The sequence below is a fragment of the Gavialis gangeticus genome, unplaced genomic scaffold, assembly GCF_001723915.1.
Source record: "Gavialis gangeticus isolate Ggan-Ray unplaced genomic scaffold, GavGan_comp1, whole genome shotgun sequence".
Classification (NCBI taxonomy): domain Eukaryota; kingdom Metazoa; phylum Chordata; order Crocodylia; family Gavialidae; genus Gavialis; species Gavialis gangeticus.
The window spans coordinates 24,980,296-24,985,713 of record NW_017729002.1 but is presented as its reverse complement, the minus strand read 5'-3'; positions in this window follow the sequence as shown (position 1 = coordinate 24,985,713).

The window sequence follows — 5,418 nt, the reverse complement described above, 5'->3', positions numbered from 1 at the left end:
CATTACAGCTAATGAAACTTGCCAATCTCTATGACAGGCTGAGTTAGCAGAAGAGCCCTGCAACACAAGCTAGTGCAAACTTATCAGACCTCTCCTTCACCATGCATGCTAGCTTCCCATAGAATTCTTTGAAGCCATTTGAGAGCCTCAGTCTCTAGCTTACAACCAACCTATGGTCAGTGCCCAGGATAACCAAGTGGATGTCTACATCTCTGCATATCCTGGTGCAAGTGTTGGAGAGACCAACTAAGGCTGTGCTCTTCTTGACCTGCTGCTCACAAACAGGGAGGAATTGTGGGGGGTGTAGAAGTGGAAGGCAACTGGGCAGCAGTGACCACGAGATGATCAAGTTCAGGATCCAGGCAAAAGAAAGAAAGGAGAACAACTGAGTATGGACCCTGAACTTGAGAAAAGCAGACTTTGACTCCTTCAAGTAACTGATGGGCAGGATCCCCTGGGAGGCCAGTCTGAAGGGGAGAAGAGTCGAGGACAGCTGACTGTATTTTAAAGGAACCTTATTGAGGGCTCAGGAACAAACCATCCTGATGTGCAGGAAGAATAGCAAATATGGCAGGTAACCAGCTTGGCTTCATAGAGCACTCTTCAGTGAGCTTAAACACAAAAGGGAAGCTTACAAGAAGTGAAAGCTTGGAGAGATGACTATGGAGCAGTATAAGAATATTGCTCAGGCTTGCATGGATGAGATCAGGAAGGCCAAAGTGCAGTTGGAGTTGCAGCTGGCAAGGGACATGAAGGGTAACAAGAAGGGTTTCTACAAGTATGTTAGCAACAAGAGACAGGTCAAGGAAAGTGTTGGGTACCTTACAGAATGGGAGAGGCAACCTAGTGACAGATGAAGTGCAGGCTGAAGTGCTCAATGTCTTTTTTATCTTGGCCTTCACAGCTCCCAGACTACTGCACTGGGCAGCACAGTTTGGGGAGAAGGTGAGAAGCCCTCAGTGGTGAAGGAAAAGGTTAGGGACTGTTTAGAAAAGCTGGATGCATAAAATCCATGGGGTGGGATGCAATGCATCCGAAGGTGCTGAGGGAGTTGGTTGATTGCAGAGCCACTGGCCATTCTCTTTGAAAACTCATAGTAATCAGGAGAGGCCCTAGACAATTGGAAAAGGGCAAATATAATGCCCAACTTTAATAAAGGGAAGAACAGGTCTGTAGATCCAGGGAACTACAGACCAGTCAGCCTCACGTCAGTCCTGGAAAAATCATGGAGCAGGTCCTCAAGCAAACCATTTCTATGCACTTGGAGGAGAAGGTGATTAGGAACAGTCAGCATGGGTTCAACAAGGACAACTCATGCCTGACCAACCTGACTGCCTTCTATGAAGATAACTGGCTCTGTGGATGTGGGGAAAGCAGTGGATCTGATGTACCTTGACTTTAGCAAGGCTTTTGATGTGGTCTCCCACAGCATTCTTGCAAGCGAGCTGAGGGTTGGGTGAATGGACTGTAAGGTGGATAGAAAGCTGGCTGGATCATTGGGCTCCATGGGTAGTGATCAATGGCTTGATGTCTCGTTGGCAGATGCTATCAGGTGCTATCCTGGGGTTGTTTTTTTTCAATACCTTCATTAACAATCTGGAAGATGGGATGGATTTCACCCTAAGGAAGTCTGCAGATGACACCAAGCTGGAGGGAGTAGTAAATATGCTGGAGGGTTGGGCTAAGATTTAGTGACCTAGACAAATTGGAGGACTGGGCCAAAAGAAATCTCATGAGGCTCAATAAAGACAAGTGCAAAGTCCTGCACTAAGGATGCAAAAATCCAACTGGCTAAGCAGCAGCTGTGCAGAAAAGGACCTGGGGGTTACAGTGGACCATAAGCTGGATAAGCAATGTGCCCTTGTTGCCAAGAAGGCTAATAGCATACTGGGCTGCATTAGTAGGATTGTTGCCAGCAGATCGAAGGAAGTAATTATTCCCTTTTATTCAGCACTGGTGAGGCCACATCTGGAGTACTGTGTCCAGTTTTGGGCCCCCCGCTACAGAAAGGATGTGGACAAATTGGAGAGAATCCAGCAGAGGGCAATGAAAATGGTTAGGAGGCTGAGGGACATGATATCTGAGGAGAGACTGAGGGAACTGCTTATTTAGTCTGCAGAAGAGAAGACTGAGAGGGGATTTGATAGCAGCCTTTAACTACCTGAAGGGAGGTTCCAAAGAGGATGGAGCTAGATCAGGGCTAGGCAATTATTTGGGCCACATAGGCAACATCCCTCCCAGGCCTGCCACAACAGCCCAGAGCCTATGTGCCATTGCCAACAGTGCAGAGTCCCAACCCTGACCCCCGGCCCACTCTGCCTTTCTAGGCAGCCCACATGGCGGTGATGGCTCCTTCTGGCTACCACCACTGCTGGCCCCAGCCCTGTGGTACTGACAGGGACTTGTATGCGCATCCCAGACCCCGGCCCACCCCGCGCCTGCTCTGGACTCAGCCCAGTAGAACGGACCAGCTCTGGACTAGCTGGAACCCACATGCACAACTCTGATCCAGCTCATCCCATGCCTGCTCTGGACCACCCGCCCATGCTGAGCAGGGGCAGTGGCTGGGCAGAGGCTGATGCTGGTCTCGAGGGACAAGCCCTCCCCTCCACTCTGCTACTGCTGGTCTCTTCTTGCTGTAGCTGCCCGGAGCCTGTGCCTGGGCCACCCTGCTGCTTCTCTCTGCCGCTGTTGCTGCCACATCCAACCCACCCAACAGGGCAGCAGTGGCAGTGCAAAGGAGCTATAGGGCAGCCCAGGAATGGGCTCTGGGTGGGTGCAGCAAGAAGGGTCTGGCAGTGGCTAAGGGGAAGGGCTGCTTATTCCCTGCATCGAGCAGCAGCTTCTGTCTGGTGCTGCCATTGCTGTGCATGGGCAGGCTAGTCTGGAGCAGGCACAGGGCAGGCCGGGGTTGGTGCGACTGGTCTGGAGCTGGTCTGCTCTGCTGGGTTGAGTCCAGAGCAGGTGTGGGGTGGGCCAGGGTTCTGGCTGTGCACGTGCGTCTCCACCAGTACCACGGGGTCGGGGCCAGTGGCAGCAGCAGCTGCTGCCACCTGGACTGCCTAAAAAGGCAATCCAGCTGCAGAGTTGCCCCAGGCCCACTGTCTGGATGGTGCCTGGGCCAGATGGGAATAAGGGACCCGTTGTAGGCTGGATGCAGCCTGCGGACCATATTTTTCCCACCTCTGAGCTAGACCATTCTCAGTGGTTGCAGAAGACAGAACAAGAAGCAGTGATCTCAAGTTGCAGCAAGGGAAGTTTAGCTTAGATATTAGGAAAAACTTTCTCACTAGGAGGATAGGAAAGCACTGGGACAGGTTATTCAGAGAGGTGGTGGGATCTCCATCCTTGGAGCTTCTTAAGGCCTGACTCGACAAAGCATAGCTGGAATGATCTAGTCGTGGATGGTCCTGCTTTGAGCAGGGGGTTGGGTTAGATGACCTCCTGAGGTCCCTTCCAACCCAAACTTCTATGATTCTGTCAATTAAATACCATGGTAGATGGTTTACTCCTTTTACATAACAGAATGATCTGCAACAAGGATAAAATGTATCTGTATACGAGTTGGAATTTTTTCAAGTGTTGGTCTGAGCTGCTTCAGGCAGCATAGACAGCACTCAGACTTCTCTCTCAACAAGAGGCATTGCCGTGACAGTAAAAATGCCAGTGGCTGATGTGTTACCAGTGTTTCCACTAGTGTGGGGCTGCCACTGTAGTAGATCAACAGTGTGAGAATTGTCTGAGCTTTTCTGTGCAGACAAACTTCCACATACAGCAGTGCAGATAAGGGGCTGCTGTGCTGTTTGCAGACTGCAGTTGCACTGATCAGACTTGTTCTTACTTAGCAGTACCATTGGTAGTCCTTTGCAGCTTTGGCAACATAATTAAAACCAAAACATTGCATCTCCTGCATTTTGAAACCAGTTATTTTTTATGGGCATGATGTAGTGTCCTTCCTAGAGAGTGCTAGAATTCGGGAGACTCAGACTAGGGCTTCCACTTGGACTGTGTCCCTTGTGTGTGAAAGGTTGCTAACCCCAGAGTCAATGTTTGTGTGGCACAAATGTGAGGGAGCTGGTCAATATGAAAGGGAAAAGTGAAAGGAGCAGAAATATGAAAGCTGATCAAAGGTCCCAACTTACTGCTATGAGAACTTGTAAACTAGAGCTCATGCAGCTGTGCAAGTGTGTAAGCATTCTCATAGTAGCAGCAAATGACACGCATGTTTTCAGGATTCTCCAAACTGGAGATTTTTCTCTGTTCAAGCTGCTTTCTGCATGTGCTTTTTGAGCTGGTCCAGAAAGAAGGAAGGAGGTGAACATATAACAAGTCAGAATACAATGAAACAGAGTAACTGTTTTCTTAGGCAGCTATAGGAACAGCAGCAGAAAATCCCAGACTCCAATCTTAGGACTGTCTGGTTAACTCCAGCGGTTTTATTCATTATAATTACACCTATTGATTCTTTGGCTCATTCATTGCTATAGCTACCAAACAGTGGTAACTTAGGTAACTGGCTCTCTCGAACCTCTGTGCTGGCTTTTAGAGACAGACCCTGCTGAGTGATGTAGTACCCCAGTGGCTGGAAACATCGTGGCTGCCAGGGCCCAGGGGTGAGTGGAATGATCCACGGCTGATGGGAGAATGTCTCTGAAGGAGCTGTCACTCAAAACACCCTTTGACTGGGAGTCTGGGCTGTGCGCACCCCCACCAGCTCCTTGTGGCGTGCTTCTGTCCCATTCACCCAGCCCTGTCCAGCTAAGATGTGAATATTTGATCTTTCTTTCTCTCCAGTTTTTTGCTCACCAATTCATTCCTTTCATAAACCTGGGGAAAGGACGCGCCTTAATCTAGTTCAGTCAGACCTCCTCCATCTTTCTTAAGTTGTGTGCTATCTGCATTTGTCCTTTTGGTCCACAAACCTTTTCTTCTGGCACAGCCATCAACTAGGATGTCACACGTGGGCTAGGAGCTCACGTGTGGCAGGAGAGGCAATGTGCAGGTCACAAGCACATTCATCCTGGCCATCATGAATTGAGCATAGAAGTGCACCTCAAAGGAAAATGTCTCAGTTCCTTTCCTGACTCCCTGTGAAGCTCTCCTTCTGGGATCTCTCCAGGTAATTGGTCATCCTGTTGCGATACCTTCTTGCAGACTCCTGCATGATTTGGCTTATCCCTACATCTCACTTGTATTAGTGTTTCCTGAATTTATCCCTCCCATGAAGCAGAGTATCAGTGTGCCAGGCTGCGTCCCTCCTGGGATATTACCTTGCCATTTACCAAAGGGAATCTCCAGCTCCTGTTTTCAGCCCTTGCCATTCACACATGCTGTTTCTCTGCCTTATCCACTACTTACAGTTCCTGCTAATCAAGTTAAGTCTGCAAATTTCATCCATTTACTCCCCTAAGTCACCAG